Raw genomic sequence first — 25,072 nt, 5'->3', positions numbered from 1 at the left:
TATTTCAGGTGTCATAGACTACTTGATGGGCAAACAGGTTCCAAGGGCCCTTTGGAAGATGAAGTAAAATCCAGAGCTTTTTCAGGCATTTGGAATATATTATGGAGACTTATGCAGGCATGGAGAAGGACCAACAGCCCTTGTGCAGGTGGATAAGAATGTGTATTTGGAGAAGAGGGCTGATCCTCTTGAGAGATAGAGAAGTTCTCATAGTCTCCTGTGAAGTTTGGGGAGGTCATATGAATTCTTGTGCACAGGTAGAATACATGGAATTCCCTTCTTTGGGCTGTACAGGATGCTACAGACTCTTGTGCGTGCAAATCACATCCGATAGCACCATGTTCACATAGGATTGGACCCAGAACCTTCTTTACAGATGGAATCTGTCCTAGAACATCTTTTGAAGATGTATCATATCCATGAGCCATTTCTAAAGATGGGACTGTGGCTAGAACTCTCTTCTGTAGATTTATCCTGTCCTACAGTCCCTTTATGTGATAGAGTAGTATGCAGAGACTCCTGTACAGGTTTTGGAAATCCTAGAAACTTGGACATATATGAGGAATTCTTCACAGCCTCTAGTGTGCCCAGTGGCAGCTGAGAGGGTGATATCCTCTTAGTTGTGTATTCTACGACAAATATTGAAATTGTTTAGCTCACTGGAAGTGTTTTGGAATAATCTCTCAGGTGTTTGGGGCCTGCTGACAAATCACGAGGGCTCTTTTGGCTGATAAGAGATATCTGAATAATTCTTGATCAGATCAGGACTTTCTGAAGACCCATTGTTTGGACAGAGCATCTTTCAGTCTTCTACTAGAATGACAATGTTTGTGTCACATTTCATAGCAGGAGAATGATATAATCTTCCTTTCTGTGGTAGAGAAAACTTAAGAACTGTCTTTGAATCTGTTCCATAGAGGGGGATAATCTTCTTGGCCCCCTGACAGAATGAGAATTTATCATAACCCCTGGGGAAGTTGCCTATGGTTCTAGTTCACTTTGTGCAGAAGTAAAGTAGAGTCCCTTTGGAGGACTTAAGTGATTCTACCACATCTTGAGTATGTGTGGAACACTCAAGTGCAATTCCATGAATGGCAAAGTACTTGAGCTCCTTGTGGAATTTTTTTCTCTCTGCTTGGGCAGGTATGAGCTGTGTGAGGCTCACTTAGGAAGTTGTGCATTTAATTCCCTTTTACTGTAAGAGATGACATGAGCCCATTTTATAATGATAAATGACTTTGAAATCCCTCTTGGTTTAATGGGGAAGTTTTGAAACCCCCTTGTTCAGCAGGGTCCACTCTCAAACTCATTTTACTAAAAGCAGATTGCATATGGCACTTTTGGGGAGAAAGGGAACATCTTTGGCTGTCATTTTGAGAGGACTTAGCCCTCTGCCCCGCCTTGGCATCTGTCAAACATGTTGAATTCTCCTGGGAAGAGGAGGTGGGACTTGATGCATTAGGGACTAATAAGACATCACTGACATTACCGTTAGGCGAAGAAGGTTTGGAGCCCTCTTTGTCTGATGGGGCCTGTTGCTTGACAAGAGAGTTCTTCTCCAAAATGCTTTGGAGGAGAATTGGAAAGAATACAGTTATGTAGGGTAGGGAACAAACTTTTGAACTCCTTCTGGAAGAGGAGGCATTTATGAATTTCTTTTAAGCACACGTGGGAAGTCTATGGGATGCCTGGGCAGATGTGCAATGTCCCATAGAGTCTTGGAAACTTTGCGTTAGTTCTCAAAACTTTTTGGTGCATAAGGACCTGCCCTGAGAATTTGAAGATCCCAGATCTCCTTGGTTAGATTGGGAAGGGTGTAGGGAACCTTGAATGTGTGGGGAAATTACCTGTCCATGTTGTCCAGCAGACGATGGCGTAGGCACTGTGTTATCTTCTTTGAATTTGTGACTGGTATCTCCAGCCCTGTGTTTGGAAGATGCTGCAGGCACTCTGGCACCCGACTGGTCAAAATCCCTAGGTTCTTCAAACCCAGTGGACATAGGCTGACTTCTTTTCACCTGTCTATGCATGGACACAGCAGATGAGGCAACTCATTTTCTGGTGGAAGGTGGTAAAACAGATTGTCTGGTACCCTGCTCAGTGGGTTACTCATGAACTCAGGAAACATCAGAGAAAGTGTAACTGTCCTTTTTTTTTTTTTTTTTTTTTGTTCTCTTTTAGCTCCTTCAGAGGGCCCAGGGTCGTGTTAATGGCTGAACGCTTTATAAGAGCTTTGGGTTTCTGTAGCTCTTCTGCAACTTGAGCATCAGATTTTTTTGAATGTGTGGTCTTCATAGGGCTTTAGGCACCTGAACTTGTGCCGTTTCTGTATAAGGAGCCCTGGAGGCACAAAGTCCCTCGGGTCTCTGCTGGTCAAATGCTTCCCCTGTTGGCTTAAGGTGTTAAATACAGCTGGGGGTCAGTGAAGTGGGCCCCAGGCTATTCCCCGATTGGGGTAGGGTATCACTATTCTTTGGGCGACACTGAAGGCAGTACCATGCTCTGGAAGCAGGGAAACCTGTGGTCTGTGGTCATAGGGTCAAGTCTGTGCTGAGGCTCGCTGCCATCTCTCCACATGTCTTGCCATTTAATCATTAAGAAAATTGTTCAAGAAACATGAAATGGGCGACTGACCCTTAACGGGGCAAGGAATGGACTTGCCAATGGTGACTTGCAGAAAGAAACAATGAAGCAGCATCCTTTAAGAGTGATGCTCTCTCCTGAAAATTTTGGACATATCGTAAGGCAAATCGCACAGAATATAAGTAACAGTGGTCTCAGGAATCAAGCAAATTTTGAGAATGGCTGTCCTCATGCCTTCTCGGGCCTGTCCCGAGCCTAGATAATGGCTATCCTCTTGCCTGCACAGGCCAATCTGGAACCTGTAGATTGGTTGTCCTTGTTCTTGCACTGGCCAATCCTAGGCTGCCTCACTTTGCAGTTCTGCTTCAGGTAGCACGGCAATCGCCCAAAGTTTCTGAATGAGGAGGGACCCCGAGGACTCTCTTCTTTAGGGTTCAGAATGCTACCTGGTCTGGTGCCAACTCTAAGGGGTCATGACAAGGAATTGTTGAAGTCAGAGCATGATATGAAAAAATGGACATGTTCTTAGGAGGCTGTGATCTCAAGTCCATTTTACACCAGGATAGATCCCTATAACCTGAGGTAGTCAGTGAGATTTTCAGTGACGTCAGTTTCCATCTCATAAATGAATGGGTAAGTTTTATCCATACAATTCCTCCTCAGAGGCTATGGGGATAGACAAACACTGGCATACTTGCTAGGGAAAGAACAGGTGATAGTATTTGAATAGAGCAAAGAATGCATGGAATTGATATCACAGATATTATTCTGTATTTTAAAAACGACCTCTCCTAGATAAATTTGTGACAACTGTGAGTCTAACTGGATGCTGAAAGACATCTCTGAATGACTAATACTTACTGAAATATTACTGTGCAATTAACATGTTATTGTTCAGAGAATAAGGGCAAAACAGTAATCTATTTATAGTACAGATGCAAGTTTTATTTCCAATATTTTAACTGTTTTTGACTAGATTCAGAACACAGACAAAGTTGGACTCCTGAATGTAGCACTAGTGGCCTTAAAGAATTGTTTTGTCTGTCACAGTTAGCAAGTTGGGTTCTTATTCATTTTCATATTTGGATTGCTTGTTGAAGGTCATATAAATCTCCTGAAGCACAACAGGATAATGGCTCACATCAGTGGCAACACATGGAAAATTCAGTTTGAGTCCAATGATGCAGCTAGAATATAGTTGCACAGGATTGTTTATTAAACACTTAGTCAAGCTGATTCTTTGAAAGGTCATGTTTTATAGAAATTGGTACACTGAGAAAGTGTAAAATTGAGGCTATAAGTGAAGATCCTACTTTACTGACACAGAAACTTGTTTTGCCTGTTTTGTACACTTTGCCAGTTTTCTAAGAGCAGTTTTTGATCTTGCTAGATGAAAGGTGTTTATTTGGCTCCTCTCTTTGATTTTTGTGAAAGATTTCTGTTTCCCTTTGGCTATGCAGCAATAAAGGCTTGCATCATTCAGAAACTCAGGGACACTTTCTATCAACCAGTTATTTCCTTGTGCCATTGCCTCAGTGCTATGCCATAAGTTCTTTCTTCTTGGAATTCTTGAATGCTTTACCACCCCCTCTCTTTTTTTTTTAACTCCAACTTATCTCAGGAGTTTATATTTAAAAGCTATTTGCTGTCAGAATATCCACTCTTCTCCTACAATCTGGGGTAACTTGTATTCCTGGCTAATTCTGTATTAAATATTCTTATCTGAATTTCTAGTTGGTCTTTTGCTATCTCTGAAAACATTGAATTTAAGTAACAGAACAATCCTGCTAGGCATGAAGAACTTGCTGCATGGTAAAATGGGTAGGAAATTATATGTATCGATTCAGATAATATACACCTTTTTCTTAATGTCAGAACAAAATAGCTTTCTGGATTTAAGTTACTGTTACTATGTTTCTTTCAGATAATCTATAAAGGCAAAATGAGTAGTGGTTTATAAATGGAGAAATGCTTGTTTTAAGCATGGTGATATTGAAAAGAAAGTTCAATTTTTCACTTTGAAATTAAATCTATGAAGGTGATTACTTGACTTATGTTTTGAAAAGTTTTCGGTGAATTTTTCTAAATATTGGATATGTTTTTAAACATATCATTATTAATAACAGCATTATAATGTTGTTCAAATAAAATGACTTTTATTCATTGTAAATGTAATAATGAAAATAACTGAATAGGTTTGTAGCATTTAACACAGTAATTAATATTCTTTAATAAAGCTTTTAAAATCTATTCCTTTTCTTAAGTTTATTCTCTTACATGAACAAACAACTGAATGACCAGGAAAGACATAAGACCAAGTCTTTTTGTAAACTAAATTAATATCTTTTGACATTTGGCATGTTAAAAGCTTGACACTGGAAGTCAGTCAAACAAAATGTTGGTTTGGATATTTAATAGGGCCTTGGTGTACTTTCTTTTTCATGACTGGAGCTGTATTGATGACACCATTGTGCTTTTATGCTATTTCTCCTAGCAGAGTTTTGTGGGAACAGTAAGACACTCTTGTTTGTCCTGTCTTAATGTTTTCTTACAATTTATCTTCTTATGACTCCTCCTCATCCCTTCTCTTTTTCTCTCAGTCTCTGTCTTTCTGTTTTTCTGTCTCTGTCTATCTTTCTCTGTCTCTCTGTCTCTGTCTCTGTCTCTCTCTCTCTCTTTCTCTCTCTCTCTCTCTCTCTCTCTCTCTCTCTCTCTCTCTCTCTCTCTCTCTGTGTGTGTGTGTGTGTGTGTGTGTGTGTGAGTGTTTGTGTGTGTGTAGGGTGGATGAGGGAGAATGGAGGTGGATCTTAATGGCATGTATGTATAATGTTTTTTCATGTATGAAGCTTTACATATATGTAAGTGTATATGTTCATGTGTGTGCATGTGCATGTACAGACCACATGTTAAAGCTGTGTAATTTGATGACTTTCACTCTGTTTACTGAGCAGGGTTTGGGTTGTCTAGCAAGGCAGCTTGACCCAGGATTTCCAGTCTTCCTCTGCTCAGAGTATAGGTGAGCAGACACACTCACTCAACACTGGGTACTGGGTTATCTGAACTCTTTTCCTCACATTTGTGTGGCAAGCACAATATCCCCTTAACTATTTCCCAGCTCCTATTATTTTTAAAAAAATGTTATTAGGAATTGGCTTTTACTTCCTTTATTTCTTTCTCAGCAAGTTCATTGATGGCATATATAAATATGTTGATTTTTTAATGTGACTTTGTATCACTCCAATTTGCTGGAACTGTTTGTATATAAGTTTTCTGTTGAAAATATTAAGGACAGGATTGCATTTTCTACAAATAGGGATCAATTGACTACTTCCTCTCCCATATGTATCCATGGTGGTATGTAAACATGGGCAGCACTGTGTAAATTAGTACACTGGTTTTCAAAACTAGACTTATGAGATAGTCTAGCTGTCACACACCAAGACAAATACTTAAAGATCCCACGTCCTACATCTGATATATGTTCAATGCATGTTTATTGCAATATTCACAATAGCTAGGAAATGGAATCGTTTCTTTTCCATTATGAACTTAATAGATGAAGTGTGGTATATAGGGCCGGTGAGATGGCTCAGTGGTTGAGCGCTCTGACTGCTTTTCTGAAGGTCCAGATTTCAAATCCCAGTAACTACTAGGTGGCTCACAACCATCCATAATGAGATCTAATGCCTTCTCCTGGGGTACCTGAATAGAGCTGGAGTGTATATATATATATATATGATATAATTTTAGTCAACTGAAAGGTAGCTTGCCACAGACAAACCTCACTTGGGTCCTTGCTCCATGGGCATATCTTGGATTCTGAGTAAAGGTGGGCAAAGATTTAACAAGAAGAGAGGCTGAGAAACAGACAGGACACAAAGGAGTGTGGATCTGAATGTAATTTGTCTCAAAGGGAGCAATAGTCTTATAAGTGACTTTTACACAAAATAGAGGAATGCCTACAAAGGACTGGCAGGGACCAATTGGGATAAAATTCAATGTTAAAAACTGGGATCAAAAGTAGCCTTCTCTAAGGTTTGCTTAATCTTAGAAGTCATAGGCAATGGTTTTGTGCCCTTGCAATAGTTCCTCTTCTAGTCTATCATATAGTACCCCGGGCCCCTAGGCCATTGCAAATTCCTGTGTATGTTTGAAGCTCAACTATCTATAGTTCTAATTATCTATTCTGGTTTCTTCTTATAACACAACCTTTCTTATTCCTAGATAATAGTAAATTCTTGCATATGGTAGTAGTTTGCCCTGAGAATTCTAACTCTGTGGAACAGATAGTAATGCCTGATTTCTTTCATTATCTCTCTTACAGTACTAGAGGTAAATCTGAATGTCACTGAATAGGCAGCATCCTAGGTGAATTCAAAGACCATAGTTTGCTCAAGGAATGCCTAGGACAGGAATTCCTAGATGAGGTATCTAACTTAGCAATATGTCAAAATCAATCCTTAGAGGCACTTACAAAAAAGCAATATTAAGGGAAAGCACACAGATCCATTTACCGACTAAAGCAAGGACATTGGAACATTCATTATACAGGTTACCATGAATACAGGAGACTAAGTTTCCGTGAAGTTTTCGCCTCGGGACCATGTCTAGGCTTTTCGGCCTGTCAGGTGGGTCACTACTGGTGTGTTTGTAGCAGTAGCTGAAATCAAGGCATTTGGAGGAAAATGGATGGAAGGAGAGTGTTTTGTTAGGTGAGTTAACACAGATTTGGAATAAGGTAATTAACATAGTTTTGCTCTCCTACGGGTTTGAGGCCATTTTTATATAATTTCGTGCATGTGTGAGGTTGAGTGATAGTATTCTCTTGCAGAAAGATAGAAAACCTAATATATTACTTATCATAATGAACATAAAGGGGAGTTAGCAATTGCTGTATTATTGCTGTGATCAACCACTATTACCAAGTCAACTAGTAGAAGGAAAGCTTTTTTTGTCTTATCATTCCAGAGGGATAAGACTTTATCATGATGCCACAACTCTTCCCTGCAGCAGAGCTGGTGTTCCAGAACTCCTCCCACATACAGAGATATCTTGACTACTAAGAGGTCTGTCATAGCCAAGCTCACAGATGAGATACCGCTTGCCACAATACTGTGCCTACCTGGGACCTCAAGGGGCCCAGTGAAAGCAATCCATATCTGTCTTGCCCTGGTAGAGATACATTTTCCTTCTGGCTGAAAACTGGGCCTGGGCCAGAGCCACTGCTCCAGATCCAGTCCCACAACCATCGACAACTTTGATTCCCGGAAGCTCCACCACAACCAGTTCACAATCAGCTCGTTGGAGGAACAGGATCGGGTCAGAAACAATAAGGCCAGTAAAAATCTGAGATAAACAAATGGTGAGAGGCAAATATAAAAATTGTAAAAGACCCAAAAAACACTGAAAGTTTAAAAAAATCAAGAAAACCAAAAAAAAGAAAAGAAATATATATATATATATGACCCTAAAGCCCTAACAAAATATACCAAATTTCTAAAAAATAAAATAAAATAAACAATGACAAACAAACAAACAAAACAAAAGCCTTAAAAAAAAGAAATTAAAAAAAAATCCTAAACTCCTTTAAAAGCCCTAAAAGACCCTAATACCCTAAAATACTTTAAAATTCAAAAGAAATCAAGAAACATCCATCCCTCTCCAAATATAGACCTCAAGAAAACCCTAAAATCCCAAAAAATCCAGAAATATTTTTAAATCATAAAAAACTAAAACCCTACATAAAATCCCTGTCATTCAAGCCCCCATCCTAAAAACTCTAAAATACTTAAAACTCCCTAAAAGACTCCTAAAATCTTAAAAAAGAAAACCCTAAAACACTTTAGAATCTTTAAACAAACACTAAAAGATACCTAAAAAGCTTTTAAAATAACCTAAAATACTTTATATTTATCTATCTACCTATCTACCTTTCTACCTATCATCTACCTACCTACCTACTTAACTACCTACCTACCTATCTTATCTATGTATCTTATCTATCTATATCTATCTATCTATCTGTCTATCTATCTATCTATCTATCTATCTATCTATCTATCTATCTATCTATCTATCTATCTATCTATCTATCTATCTACCTATCTACCTACCTACCTATCTATCTATCTATATACTTTTTACGGTTTTTCAAGACAGTGTTTCTCTGTGTAATTCTGCCTGTCCTGGAAATCACTTTTTAGACAAGGCTGGCCTTGAAATCAGAAATCTGCCTGCCTCTGCCTGCCATATGCTGGGATTAAAGCCATTGGACATCACAGAAAGGAGACCCAAAAATACTTAAACAAACAAACAAAACAAAAAATAAAACAAAAATACAAAACAAAACAAAACAAACAAACAAACAAAAAAACAGGAACTCTAAAAAGACCATTAAAAATTCTAAAAACACTTTAAAAATGCCTTAAAATTCCCCAAAATCTCAAAAACCCTAAAAAGAACTTAAAAATTGTAAAAGCAAAAAAACAAAAAAACAACAAAAAAAAAACAGAAGAACAAAACAAACAACAACAACAACAACAACATGTCTTTAAAAAGTTGCCTGAAACACTGAAGAAACCCTAAAATTATTTTTTATATGAAAGAACCTTAAAAAAAAATCCTAAAAGCCATAATTAAAACTTTACACACCCTAAAGAAAAATCTAAACTTCTAAAGAGAATTCAAGAAGTCTTACTAAAAAAACAAATGAAACAAAGAAACAAAATATAAAACAAACTAATGAAAAAAAAACCCTAAAACTCTAAAATAACCTTAAAAAAAATAGAACCCCAAAAAAGACACTAAAAACCGCAATGCCCAAAAACCCTGTGTACTGTGGCATGAGAATAGGCACACACGAATATATTAAATAAACAAATGAATTTGAATAAATAAATACAAATATTTTGACTTTAGGCCATGTTTCTGCTATAAGCATTAAAGTTGGCAAAATCAGAGCTGGCAAGAAGGCTCAGCAAGTCAAATTTCTTTTTTTGCTCCCTGGCATCTGGATTTCAAGGACTGAATCCATATGGGAGAAAGGGAGAATTTCACTGAGTTATTCTTATACACAATAAACAAGCAAAAATAATCAATCTGTAATAATTAAGGCCAAATGTTGGCTATTGCATTAACTGTGGTGGAATTAGAACTGGTTATGTTATAAATGTTGCTGAATTCCAAATTGGTTGATGAATGAGTTTTACTGGGATTCCTTACAGGAATATGTGTGAGGGATTACTTACAGGAGCAGAAATGACTCAGGGACAGCTGTACCACCAAAGCCCACCCCACTATGGTCCACAAAAACGGGAACCTGGAGAATAGAGCAGACAGCTCAACAGGTTGGAGAGAATCCTTTCAATGTAGCTCAGTGGATCTAAACCTCTTCCAGGCAAGGTAGCTCCAGCTCCCTCTTGTTTCTGCTTCTTTCAGACAACTAGTCTCAACTTCACCAAGACTCTGTAAGACCCCCAAAGCTGGGCCTCCACTCAAGTCCCAGGATGAGCTGCCCAGCACCCCAAAGACTCAAGAGAAAACCACACCTAATGCAAACTGCAAGAGGTTTTATTATCAGGTAGCTGAGGAGGAACTCCTTCTGCCGTGCAGGGCAGGGGAGTTTGACCCTGAGCAGTAACATTACGGGACTTTAACAGCTAGCTGAGGAATTGGAAGAAGTTGGGAGGAGAGTTGGCTATAGGTGGGGGTGTAGTGGGGGAGTAGTCTGCACCTCCTCTCTATATCCATATCCTTGTAGGTCTTCCTACAATTATCGCATCTCTGGCTGTAAGGCACAGAAACAAAAAGCCTTTTGCTGGCAATAGAATACAAAGAGCTTCCTTCTGATGTTTATTTAGAGATCAAGGGAAAAAAAAAAAGGTTGGGAAATGTCCAGGGGCTCTTCCTTCCAGGGATAAATGCTATAAGACAGGGTCTCACATACCCTACTCCTTCTAGTAAATAGTTCTAATATTAGAACTAGGAAAATTAAACCTCTGGCCCAGCTGTCAAATAAAGCCAACATGAGGTCACATCTTCAGAATTTGTTACATTGAGAGCCCCAGAAGCCCTTTAATGAGACTAAAGAGTTTCTCACCAGAGGTGGGATGGAGGGAGGAGGTTCAGTTCCTGAGCCAAGCCCAGTTAGTGCAAGCAGGGCTGGGCCAGTGGGCCTCGGTGGGGCCAATAGGAGGAGCCAGACACAGGCTGGAGGAGCAGCAGCAGAGCTTGTCACAAGAACCAGTTAGGGTCCTTTTCATCTGGGTTTATGGTTGTTAGAAAGGTGGTGTCAGGCCAGGATAGGATGCTCTATTTGAAATTGATGTGGTCCCATTGTGGTTCCTGGTACCTATGTATTGTTTGTTTGTTTCTGTGTGTGTGTGTGTGTGTCTGTGTGTGTGTCTGTGTGTCTGTGTGTCTGTTTTTTATTTTTTTTCAGGAATTCCCAGGAATCATTTTTGATCAGTTATAGGGCCTTCAAGTGAGCTGGCAGGGGTTGGGAAAAAGGAACACCAGGGTCAAACATTCTCCCTGCTTCATTAGGTCTCCCATGGAGGAGTTCAAAGGGTGTAAGTATAAATTTCCCTGGGAACTAGGAGAAGGTTAGGAGTGTTGTTTAATCTTTTCTGCTGGTCTCTAAAGCCAATCTAGTTAAGGTTTACTTTAATGTTCTATTTATCTGCTCTACCTGTCCTGAAATCTGGGGTCTATAAGCAATTGTCTTATCTGAGCAACGAAGGAGGGGATGTTGTCTGATGAAATTACCTTAGGGATGTCAAATATTGGGAAAATTTCCTCTAATATCTTCTTTACCATGACATTGGTGGTCTCCTTCTTAGTGTGGAAGGCTTCCATTCACCCTGAAAAAGTGTCTAAAAAAACTAATAAATATTTATTACTGTACTTGGCTGGATTAACGTCAGTAAAATTTATTGCCCAGTATGCCCCTAGCAGGTCACCTCTTAGCTGCTTTCCCGGGGCGAAGCCTGAATTTTAACTGCTAGCAACAGAGTATTCCCAGAAGACTGACAAGGGAATAAAACACCCAGTTCTAAGAGCCTTTTGAGGTGAGGTCTGATGCCCTTGAAGGCCTCTTTGTTCATGGGGTATTATCATACCCCAATAGGAGTCGCACCAGCTTTGAGCATCACAACGATGGGGGCACCCTTTTTGTCATTTTTATACCTGCAGTCTCTGGCCAGGCTTGAGGATATCTCTCTAACCAGTTCCCTTCTAGAACTTTTCTCTAACAGGTTTGAGGCTCACTTTATCTATATTAGTTTTCTGATTTTCAAGCTAAAATTATAGAGATAGTGGAATCCAAGAGACTGAAGTTCCTTCTGAAAAGAAACTTATGTGGGCTTTTATTTTGATAGTAAGTCTCTCCCCAACAATGGGGTGGAGCATTCAGGAATGATGAGAAAGTAATGAGTTACTTGGCTTCTTCTTAAATCAACTTTATTATCAGTGGTCCAAGAGTATGGATTCTGACAAGTAGCCACTATTACTACAGTTTTCTTGTTCTTCAATTTCCCCAGTGGCTCTTTCAGAACTAAAAATTCTGCTCTGGTATCAACAAGGAAATATGTTGTGGTCGCCTCCACAGTTAGGATTACCCTAGGCTCGGGGAGGGGGGCCTGAGGCCCATCTGCCCTAGGCATTGTCATCTGGGTTAAGGACCTTGGGAGGACTGATATCTATTTTTTTGGGGGGGGCAGTCTTTTGCCCAGTGTCCATTTTTTTTTATTGGTCCTTATCTAGAGGTGGTTGTGAAGGTCCTCTGGAGTTTTGACATCTTTTTGGTGCTGTGTTACCCAGGTACACTGTCTGCCTACATCCTCCTCCCTTTCTATAATATTCCTTATCACCTGGAATTATATCCAAAACCCTAGTTAAATTTCTTACAGCCTTCTATCTCGTATAATTTATCTTTTTTCAGACTCTCTCTTTACTCTTTCTCTTTTTTCTTCTCCAGTCTCTCTCTTATAGTACACTTTCTCTGTCTCCTTAACCAGATCTTTCAAAGATAATATTTGCAGACTCTATAGACACTGTAACCTTTTAATGTCAGAAGCAGACTGGCCAATGAAAGCCATGGCCATCGCTGCCTGCTGGCCCTCTGATGTAGGGTCAAAGTGAGTGTAAGGCCTGTATGGTTCTAAGAGGTGCTCAAAAAAACACTGCTGGGTGCTACTTTTCCTCTTGTAGGATCCCTCTTACCTTGGCCAAATTAGTGGGGCACCTGCCAGCTCCTTTCAGCCCTGTTACTAGAGCCCAGAGGAAAACTGTCAACTGCCCCCTACTGTGAGGACTTTTAGGGTCCCAGTCAGGACTTGTCAGAGGCAAGCCTGCATCTATTTCATTCAGAAGATGTGACAGCCATTCATTGACCCCTAGCATGTTCTTTCTTGCCTCCAGCAGTATCTTTTTTTTCTCCTCTGTGGTGAAAAGAATGCTCAAATTCTGTTGACAGTTATCCCTAGTGGGCTGATGAGAGAACATGAGAGATTACATTAGATGAGTATGGCTAGAGGGGTTTCCAGAAAAGGGGGCATGATATGCCTTCAAATTATAGGATCAGTAGAGGAAAATGGCCAGTACTAAAGGGACTGCAGTTGTCTGGGTTCTGATGGAGGAGGGCCATAAGTATATAAAGGCAGCACTGTGCAGTCTGTTTCCTCTAGGTTCCGAACTCAACAGCCTCAGGTTCCAGCTGCTGGTCCCACCCCCACATCTCCAGCGGCACCTCAGACATATTGAGAGGTCTGGGAGGGGACGAGTTGGGGATATGGTGGTAGGGTGTTATGCCATTGTGGAGGTTCTTCTATCTCTGGATATATCTTTGTGGGAGCCAGGGTTGCAGTTCAGACTCCACTATTTTTATCTCGTTTTTTTTTTTTTTTTTTTCTCTGAGTGGCAGAGAGTTAGGTCTCAGGAGTCTGGCTTTTTCCACTGAACTCAAGGTTTCAACAAGGATGGGGGGGTCCTTGGCTAAATTTTTTTAGATGAGATTCTATGGCACTTGATTTGGTTGAGACCCTGTTCCCCTCTGCCTAAACAACATTTTAAAGGGCAGAAATCACAATCAAATCAAGAGTGTCCTATGGTGTTAAACCAACACCAAAAATGTGCCATTCCCTAGAGCAGAAAGTTCTTCAAAATCTCTTTCTGACATCTACAGACAGGTTGTGAATCCTAGTCTTAATTTCAGTCCAAATCACAAGACTCATACGAGGGGAGTGCTAATAGTCTGTCTCATTGTCAGAGTCACATTCAGGGAGACAAACAAGATATACACACAATAAATTACGATAACTGCAACCAGTACCCAATCAGACAGCCGAGTAAGCACACTCTTAACTTTGCACCCAGTAACAGAAACAGATGACTGAGTGAGCACACTCTCACTTGGCACCCAGTAACAGAAATGGATTGCTGAGTGAGCACCTTTCAATTGGCACACAGTAACAGAAACAGATGGTTGAGTGAGCACCACTCAATTAGCACCTAGTAACAGAAACAGACGGGTGAGTGAGCACAGTCTCAATTGGCTCCCCGATGGGAAATACCCAGGCATCCCTGGAGCTCCCTCAGACCTTCTGGGATGTCTCCCAGGTTGGCAGGCAGTTACTCCTGACACATCTGTCAGTAACCCTCCCCTCCATCCCAGACAGGGAATTTGTTGCTCTCATGTGCACAGGCTACTGTAAACTAAGAATACAAAATTCAAAAAAAGCCTGCAGACAAAGACATAGACAATGACATAGACAAAGGCAGGATCTTACCTATCAGCGGGGATTTCTGAGAACTGGGGTAGGCCACAAATCTCAGCAAATGAGCACCCACATGTAAGACCACCAAAAGCTGGGCCTCCACTCAAGTCCTAGGATGAGCTGGCCAGCACCCCAAAGACTCAAGAGAAAACCCCCCCTGATGCCAAATTCAAGAGTTTTTACTAAATCTAGCTGAGGACAAACTCCTTCTGCCTTGCAGGGCAGGGGAGTTTGACCCTGAGCAGTAAGAACAGGGGGTTTTAACAGCTAGATGAAGAATTGGGAGGAGTTGGGAGGAGAGTTCGGAGGAGATGGGGAGAGTTGGGAGGAGTTGGGAGTAAACTTGGCTATGGGTGGGGAGTAGTCTGCATATCCTCTCTATCTCCATATCCCTATAGGTCTTCCTACAATTATCACATCTCTGGCTGTAAGGCACCGAAACAAAAAGGCTTTTTGCTGGCTATAGAGAACAAAGAGCTTCTTTCTGAATGTATTTTAGAGATTAGGGAAAACAAAGTTGGGGATTGTCCAGGGTTTTACCTTCCAGGGAGAAATGCTCTAAGCCTTGGCCTCATATTTCTCTTTTGTACCTCATCTTTCTGCATATGAGAGGGACTCTCAGCTTTTATTCCTTTCTCTGGCAGGGAGAAGCCTACTGACTTTTGTCAGTTTGAGGGACTCCTTGAAGCTCTTTGAAGGTGTTTGCCTTCCTGCTTAAAGAGCTTCCTGGATTTCTTTTGAGTTGTTTATCTCTCTGCTTAAGGAGCTTCCTATAGGGTGGAAGGTTTCAATCCTCTGAGGATACTATTATACAAATGTATATTAAGGGCTTTTGGAGTTATAGTAGTAATAAATTCAATGTTTCTTGTATGTACAGTTAATAATTTTATGTCACAAAATAATATTATACTAATAATTATTTAAACTGTGTCTTATACTGCTAATATGGTTTCACATATACATGGGAGTTTGGTAGCCTCAGGACTCTGTCCAGGTAGCTGGATCATGTTAATGAATTTTACACTCAGATTGCCATTCATTTTATTTTTAGTTGCCAATTTCAAGGGCACACCATTTACTTTGCGACTACCAGTACTTTAGATTTTTTTTTTTTATTTTCATGACAGGGTTTCTGTGTATACCCCCAGCTGTCTTGAAACACACTTTGCACAGCAGCCTGGCCTCGAACTCAAAAATCTGCCTGCCTCTGCCTCCAAAGTGCTGGGATTAAAGTCGAGTGCCACCACCACCTGGCTAGTACTTTAGATTTCTAAATGGTCCCCTCTGGTAAGTTGGAACAGGAAGAAAATTGTACAGCTAGTCCCCAAAACACACAATCCTGATTAGGTGAGAAAAAGTATAATCGAGGCTGTGTACCCAACATATCCAGTATAGCCCACAAAGGGCATGGTACCTGATACCTGCATTGACATTTTTTTCGGTCCTGTCAGAGATTAGAGAAACTAGACAAGGAATAGATGTTTTGTTCAAAGTGGTTTGGGAATCCACACCATTGAATTTCCCAAGTGACTGCATTAAAGAATGTTTGGCCCAGGCATGTGGGGCTTCCAGCTGAAGTTTAAATCACCCTTCCATTAGGTAGGTCAGTTTTCCCCAACAACTTAAGTATTAGTTCAATTTTGGTTTTGGTTTTGTCCAGGATCTTATTATGTAGCTCAGAGTAACCTGGAACACACTGTGTAAACCAGGCTAGCCTCAAAATCACAGAGGATTCTGACTCTGGAGTGCTTAGGTTTAAACACAAGTGCTATTACCACTCCTAGTCCCAATAATTGAAGTTTTAGTGAGTCAAGATTTGTAGCAGGACCGGGGAACCTTGTCTCATACAAAGGATTACAGGAATCCAGTTCTTTTTTTTTATCTATTCAGGCCATAGTTCTTCCATGTTAGTTTTTTCACATGCATGGCCAAAATACACCCTTAGCTACTGGACTAGTGTCTACCAGGATGCCGCACATGCACACTGTAGTGAAGTCTGCTTGGCAGTCCAAGAGACCTGGAAGCACTCATAAGTCAAAGAGTTTCAAAAGGAACTCAACTCCTGGAGCTTTGGCATTCTCATAACCCACATATTCATACCCTATCCCCTTGTTAGTCTGGTGTACAGATCCATGTGCTCTCTTTTAGTAATATCTTATCATAAGTGCCCTTTAAGATTGATTTCTGACATAGCTAAGCCTTTGCCAGTGTTCCAATGTCCTAGAAAGTCCTTGAGCTGACCATGGGTTTGGAATTCAATGTTGCCTATTCAGTGACATTCAGAATTGCCTTTGGTATTACACTATCACTTAGAATAAAAGCCAAATCACTCCCACATACAGGAATTTACAATGGTTTAGGCAGTAGATCTGGCTGTGGTTTTAGGGTAATGAGATGGTTAGCTAGAGCCAAACTCCCTAATTAGAAATATGACTTGGGTGTGAAAGCCATTGCCCTAGGAGTGTAAGACCTCACACCTGGCTTCTAAGACTTTAGGTGACCTTAGATAGGGCTGACTTTGTCTCAGTTGTTTTATTGACCAGTTCCTGCCTGTCTTTGTGTTTACATTCCTCTGTTTTGTGTAAGAGCCATTAAGCACCCAGTAACCTCATTTGTACTTTGCCAATGTGTCACCTAACTTCCCTATTTTCTTGTGTATAAAAAGTTTGATGCTCAATTTGACAAATGACATTCAGATAGTACACAATCTCACGTGTTCATCTTTCTGTCATTCGCAGACTCTTTGCCCATCTCGGACTAGTGACTCTTTCCATGCAGAAAGAGGGACCCAGAGGGTCTGTGGCAACAGGACCAAAAACAGATTTCTTGCTATGGGAGCAGTGAGAAATGGGCTAATTTTTATTTCCTCATGAAAAGAATGGAAGATCTGGATGTCACTTAATGCATGATAGAAACTCTCTTGACATTTAACACAGACCCTGTGATCGTGCCCTTTCCAATCTGCTAGCCAGTATTCTGTCAGGGGTTTCTTAAGTTAGTGATATTGAAATTAGAATGTTTCCAGGTCCCTAGTTGACAGTCTGATGCAGAAGGCTCCTTTTGAAGGAGCACCATTTTTGCACTTGTAGTGCCAGGTTGTTCATAAGATGTGTTTCCAGTAGGAAATGTAAAAATGGGCTTTAGGGGTACATCTGGCCAGAGTTGAAGGATGTTCACATATATAGTTATCATTTAGCCTGTATGCCCACTCTGAATGCTGCCACTGACTCAATGAAGTTGATCAGCCATAATCTAGGTTTGCAGAGACATATAAAATTATTGACACTGGTTGTCCTAGGTTAGAGAATAGTAACTTTTGGATCATTTGTCCCTGTCCTAAGGGATGGCTCTGGTCTTCTTGTCATTCCACTGTTGGGGAAAACTGCATATCAAAAAATAATGTCTCCCATGTTGGTAGATGGAGTATGTGATTTTTTTTATACTTGAAAATGGATGTGACAAATGAAGCTGGGTCCAAGTAAATCCTTATCCCAACTGAGTCAGACAAATACAGTAGATAACAGAATTAGCAGGGCCCACAAAGCAGGGGAAGATCACTCCAAGCAAGTAGTAAAAAAAAAAAAAAATCTGTTCATGCTGTAGGCAGCCAGCACCTAAAAGATGGTGCTGGTCTCCGGTACACCATCGCAGTAAACAACACCACTGAGCAGGTGCTAGACCAAATCTGGCACCAACCCCTCCTGAGTGGGTGCATGCAAATTAAGATGTCTGCAGACTGACCAACCCTAGCAGGACGCATAGCCTTCCTTTACCAGGAAGAGGTAGGCAAAACATCACCCCAGCAATTGTGTTCCTCTTTTCTTGCCTTTGGGAGGGCCTCAGCAAACCTAGCGCTTTCTGAGCTTCCTAAAACTTGGAAGTTTTATTTGCTTCTGAGTTGTAGGATCCTCCATCCTCCTTATAGGAAAAAATGTATGAGAATTTTGCTTCCTATAAAAACCCAGCAATGTTATATGTGTAGTTTTTTTTTGTTGTTTTGTTTTAATCTCATGTCTGTCCCCAGCTGCAGATAGTTTTTGTTTGAAATTCTAGTGATTCTTGAGAGTGTATAAAAGAAAGAGCTCCTGAGAGGACCTAGGGCAGATGCTGCTCCTGCTGCACCTGCTTTTGTTATCACAGGATTAAATGAGCAATGCTCTTGTCAATGGAGCAAGTTTGTGGATTTATTTGTGTCAAAGGGCACTGATGGACATACATTGCTGCAAGGAGAAAAACAAGTGCATAATTTAGCATTCTTAGTGATTAGGTAAGGTTAGGTTATCTGAATTTATCTGAAGGCCAAGCCAAATGAAATGTTGTTTTGATTCCTTTTTGGGAATACAAAAATCCATGTCTCAAACTAATATTTATAGATTTTGTCAGTTGCTTTTAATGTGTTAGTGTTATGAAATATTACATGGCAAGGGAATACATTTGCTGGGCCCATGCATGTTGTGACCTTCAGAAATTACACCACGGAACAGACCTGGTATAAAGGGAATGATTGGGAGAGGGTAGAGGAATGAGGAAATGGGGGAGGTATAGAGGCTTAGAGACAGAAACAAAACCATTAGTCAGAAAAATATGGGGCAAAGAACAGATAGAGGGGAAGCTGAAAACAAAGAGAGAGACAGAGCTATAGAAACAAGAACAATGGGAACAGAGAGGTTGGGCCTAGAACAGAGAGAGGGGGCTAATCAGTCCTTTTATCCTGCCTTGAAGTTAGCAGTTTAGTTTCTTTCAAGAAGAAATATACTTTCAATGAATTTTGTAAGTTAACAGGAAATATTTTCATCTCTGAGAGCAATGTTAATTTTAAAGTGTTTATAGTACATTTTTGTGGGACTACTTTCTTAAGAACAATATAAGCCAGGTATGTTGTCACATACCTGTAAAAATACCTACATGGAATGCTGAGATTACCTAGAACCTAAACATTCTAGAACTTCTTGGGCAATACACAACATACTATGTGCCTATTTCAAAAATGAAATGAAGTGAAATAAAATCAACCCAATGTACCTTCTTTATTTGTATCTCTTACCTTTGGAAACTAATAAGATAATGAATCAAAAAATAAATAAATTTCAATTATCTGTATGGATGAAAACAATTTTAAATGTTAAGAAGGTTAAAAAAATCACTACAGTGATGGGGAGGAAAGAGCCTGGGTGGGAAATGGGACAAGAACGTGAACATGATCAGGTATTGTGTGTGTGGGGAACATAACTGAAGTGCTGAGGAAAAGCAAAAAGAATGGAAACAGGCAACTTTTTGAGGTAAGAGGTGAGAAAACCCTCGGTTATATCAGAGACCTGGGAGGTGAGAGACCCTAAGGACTCAAAGGGAGGGACCTTAGAAGAAATGCCCTACAGTGGGGAGAGGGAACTTGTAGAGTCCTCCTCCAGTGGAGGGACAGGACATCAAGTGGAAAGATTGAGTTACCATCCCACAGTAAAAAGCTCTAACCCAGAATTGTTCCTGTCTGAAAGAACTGCAAGGAAAAAACATGGAGAAAAGCCTAAAGAAAAGGAGATCCAGTGACAAGACCAAATTGTGATAAAGCTCAAGGAGAGGCATCAAGGCCTGACACTATTACTGATGCTATTCTGTGCTCACAAAAAATGGGCTTATCATGACTGCTCTCTGAAAGACCAAGCCAGCAGGTGAAAGAGTCAGATGCTCAAATTTATATGCAACCAATAGACAGAAGCTGGGAACCCCTGTGGATGAATTGGGGAAAAGCTGGAAGAAGCTGAGGAAGAGGTCTACCCGGTAGGAGGACCAACAATCTCAAATAACCTGGACCTCCCAGGATGTCTCAGACACTGAGCCAGCAACCAGGCTTCATACACCAGATGATATAAAGCCACCAACACATATACAGAAAAGGACTGCCAGGTCTGGACTCAGTCAGATGAGGTCCATCTAATCCTCAAGGGACTTCAGGCCCCAGGGAGCAGGGAGGTCTGGTGGAGAGGGGACAGGATGGTGGGGACATACTCTTGGAGATGGGGATTGTAGGCTTGGGGCCCTGGGAGCATGGGGGCATGTAGGCAGGAGATATGGGGTGTGGAACAGTAAGAGGGGGAACTAGGAGAAGAATAAAATCTCGACTTTAAAAAAAAGTATAAGAATAAATTTTAAATAATTCAACTATATTAGCGTGTGGAATTTCAGTCCACAGGACTATATACCATTCACATATTCATTTAGATTTCCTTTGGAAGTTAATATAAAGATGCACTTACACTTAAACAAGAAAATGATTAAAGATATTTAAAAATAAAGAAGTTCTATTTTGACTCTAAAGGTATAACTGCTAGTTAACTTTGTAATCACATCACTGGGATTAACTTCCTTCTCAGAATCATCAGAATAACAAGGATTAAAGAAGCTTTAAAACTCTGTTTCATAGGAAACAAAAAAGTTAGAGATTTTTTTATTTGTTTTATATATATATATATATAACCAGCAAGTGAAATTTTTTCATGCTTCATTTTTCTGAAGATGGGAAAGTAGAAGAGTACTTCAGATTATTCTCCATGATGGCTCTTTTAAACATAGACATTTTTTTTTCTCAGTTCACCATCTACACCAAAAAGCATATCTTAGTTCTTGGTCCCCAAGTTCATCAAAACCTAAAACAGAAAAGTACCTCTTATTAAATAAATTCCCAAGGATACAAATATGAAAGATTCTGTGCAGATGATGTATAGGGTAAAGGTTAAGGTCAGGATTAGGATTAGGGTTAGTGTTAGGGTTATGTTTAATAAAGCAGGATAATTATAGTGTTATTAAAGTATGAGGTACATCTGAGGTCAAATTCCCATTTTATCATTTCATATCTTTAATAATTCATACAAAGCCATTAGGATTTTATGGATAATAGCAGTCATTTCAGTCAGAAATAATTCAAAATAATAAGTAGTTAAAACTTTATGATTATTAAAACATATTTAGATTCCTAAGGTCATTTTATGGACCATGTGCAACATACCTCCATGGACTTCTCATGCATCTTTAACTGCTTCCAGGGTCTGGTTCTGACTACATTTGGACAGTTTCAATGCTTGTTGTTCTTTTTGACAACTATTCTACAAATGTAAAAGGAAAATATTAGTATAACAATTCTGTTTATTTTTGTTGTTACTGCCATGCAACATGCATGGTAGTCTAACAATAAAACACTAAATGTATATCTAATACTAAAACATTTATGTGAGCAAAAATAATTCTATATGAAAGTTAAAAGGAATAGTTTTCCAACTGATTTAAAATTTTAACAACTATTTTGACTAAATATATGTATATTTTTACAATAACATGAAATAAAATTATGCTACCAATTGTGGGGTAGGAATTTTTTTTAATGTGAAAGAGTTTTTCATAATGCACAGACTGGCCTTAGCCTCTCAAGTTCTTATGTTTATAGGCATGCACCATGTATACATGAACTCGGTAAAATCCTAGTCTTGGAAGCTTAGATTGGTTTTCTCTAGGTTCCAATCTCAAGCAACATATAGAAGTAGTAACATAAAGTTCTCATTGTATTCTTTAGGGTTGCACACAACCATGATAATTTGCATTTAAAAAAAAATTAAGACAAGCCCTTTACACCTTTTCACCTTGGGCTACTACAATCCTGTTTTGCCCTTTATTCACTGTGATCAATTTTTTACCTCACATTTGCACTCAAATCATCATAATTAAGTAAAATTACCTCTAATTTGCAATGCTTATCTTTAAAAAAAGTGCACCTGCATACATTTGGAGACAAAGGGTTAATATTGGGTGTCATCTTTGATTTCACAGTACTGTTTCAGAGACAGAATCTCACTAAACCTAGAGCTCATCATTTATGCTACACCTGGTGGCTACAAAGATCTGGAGATCTTCTTTTCTCTGAACTAAATCTGAGATTGGTTGTTTTAAAATGCTCACAACCACACCAACTTTTTTTTGTTGTGGTGGTGGTGGTTTGTTTTTAGTGTTGCTAGTTTGTTGTTGTTTATTTTGTTGGTGGTGGTGGTGGTGTCGGCATTCATCCCAATGCAGGGAATATAAGCTGGGGTCTCCATGCCTACACGGGAGAAAGATTACCAACTAAACCATCTTCCAGCCCTGTAAATCAATCTTATTGGGCCCACATGCAGCATATGACACATTTAGGGATCTTTTCTTCTTTAAAACTTTCCTTCACTCATGGTAGTTTTCTTTCTACCAGTGGTTCTCTTCCTTTACTGGCTCCCTCTCACCAGCTGCCATATGCAGAATTACAAATCTTGAAGTACCCTGCTGTTCTGTCTTTAGACTCCTTATTTACAGGGATGATCACTTTCCCTTGAAATGTCATCCAGAGTCCAATGTTTAAAAACTGTCTTCAATTGGAGTATTTATTATTTATCTTTAGTTCCTATCTCTTTCCAGAACTGACTCATAATGGCAGGTTCCTCAATGCCTTCTGAGGCAAGAATGAATTTGCTGTTCCTTTCAAATTGAATACTTTCCAAACTATTAACCAGTAAATAAAATAAAATAGTTAATATGATTATCGTTGCCTCAGATCTTACTTGGAAACCATATGATGACTACAGTGATTGGTAGAGTAATGGAGGCATGATCTAAAATTGTTTGCTGATATGATATTCTTCCACAGGAAAATTCTTCCAGGGCTGTTGAGATTGTTTGTTTCCATCCTCTGTTGTTACTAAATCTTTACTAAATTTAGGACTGTAAGAACTGATTTACCAAATTGAGTTGGTTTTTTAATATAAACAACAGAGTCCAGGTGAAACCAATAAATAAGCTTTCTCTCTTCTTTGAACTCTGATATATTGTGTTTTTTTTTTTTTTTTTGTAGTCACTGGTAATCATCTCTTGATCTTTCTGCAAATGTCTGCCTCTTGAAAATTTATGATCTGGTATACCATAAAATGCCTAGTCGTTTTCATTGATAGAGTATGCAATCAATAGTTTATATCTCAGTAAGACTAGAACAGAAGCAAGGATAGATAGATAATGGAACTTAATTTAGTTTCATATGCTGAACTCAAGGCTAGTTGTTCCATTCCTACTTAGTAATACTAGGTTAAATATTAAGTTTTTTTATGGTACCAACCACTGATTTTTCTTTTTCTTCATTGAATTTCTGTACATCCATATCAGACTTCTGAAATGTAGTTATATGCTGCTCACAAAATTTGTTGTTGATGTTCTTCCTGTAAAGCACAGTAACAAAAGCAGGCACATTTCATACCAATATGAAAAAGAACACTCAAAACAAATTCAATTGAACATTTCATACTATAAAAAGAAAAATAGCAGTATAAAATATCTAATGGGAAATCATTATAGATTTTTCCTCTAACATATTATCAGAGAGGTTTTCATTTACGTTTTAGCTTTTCAAAATTAAAGAAATATAAACACACACAACACACACCTAACACACACACACACACATACACACACACATATATATACATGTACAAAATTTAATTATATTTCAATGTGTTTTTTTTTCATTATTTTCTACCAAATATAAGTTCTAATTTATTTTTCATACATTGCCTTAGTAAAGACAGTGCAAAACATGTCAACTAAAATATACAAATTGTCTGCATATGTAATTGTAGTTGTTCCTTTTGAATATTGTTAAACATAATAATCCATAAATTACATTCCTAAGACTATGTGCAAGACTTCTGTATTTCCACAATGAATGTAAATTAAAATTTAAATCTCATTAACATTGACTTAAAGCAGAAAATAAAATTTTCATAGATTTCTATGAATTAGATTTAGTTTGCTTGAAGGCATGATGTTATAGGGTTAACTGTTTAGACAAAATCAAAGCCAAACATTTTTACTAAAGAATCAGACATGATATAATTTTTTTTAAACTTCAGCCACATATAATTTTTAAAATGATACACATTTGACCCTACAAATATAACAACTCTACCTCTCTCGTTCGTTCGTTTTGCAAAATCTTTCTAATTTCTGGTTGCTGCCTTTGAAAGATTCTTTGACATAAGTTTCCATCCATTTTCTCTTTATGTGAAGCGTCTTATAAATGTCATCTATATTAAAAATAAAGGGTCATTTTGAAGAAAAAATAGATGATTCCATGTATTCAAGTAAAAATAGATATAGATAAATTTCATTCAATAATGCTATGGAAACTTAAAATTAAATGATAGATATCACAAACATGCTTCATACTTTAGAATACTTAGGGTTTGGTATGTTCAGATGAAGGATGTTCAACCTGTAAAGTCTAAAGAAATGTTCCACAACATAGAAAAAAACAGTCCATGTATTTTGGATAAGAAATATCTAATCTTATCTGAATTTTAATTTCTGTAAGGAAAATAATTTTGAGCTTCAAGAACAGTTTTCAAAAGAACAAATGCACAAAACAAAGGATCAAAAGTATACTTAATTCTTCATAGGGAAACACTTTTAATAAAGGCTAATTCTTTTCCAAATCTAAAAAAAGATGATGCAACTGAAAGAACAAACTTGACTGTGGAACTGTTAGACCCATTGTTTAAAATATTCAATTAAAATAAGAGGGCAGCCGGGCATATTGGTTCCCATGTTAATCCTAGTATTCTGGAGGAAAAGGCAGAGAGATATTTGTGTGTTCCAGGTTAACCTGGTCAACATACTGAGTTCCAGGACAGTCAGAGCTACAAATGAGACCCTGT

The sequence above is a fragment of the Mus musculus genome, chromosome Y (assembly GCF_000001635.26).
Source record: "Mus musculus strain C57BL/6J chromosome Y, GRCm38.p6 C57BL/6J".
NCBI classification, from domain to species: domain Eukaryota; kingdom Metazoa; phylum Chordata; class Mammalia; order Rodentia; family Muridae; genus Mus; species Mus musculus.
This window is presented reverse-complemented; position numbering follows the sequence as displayed.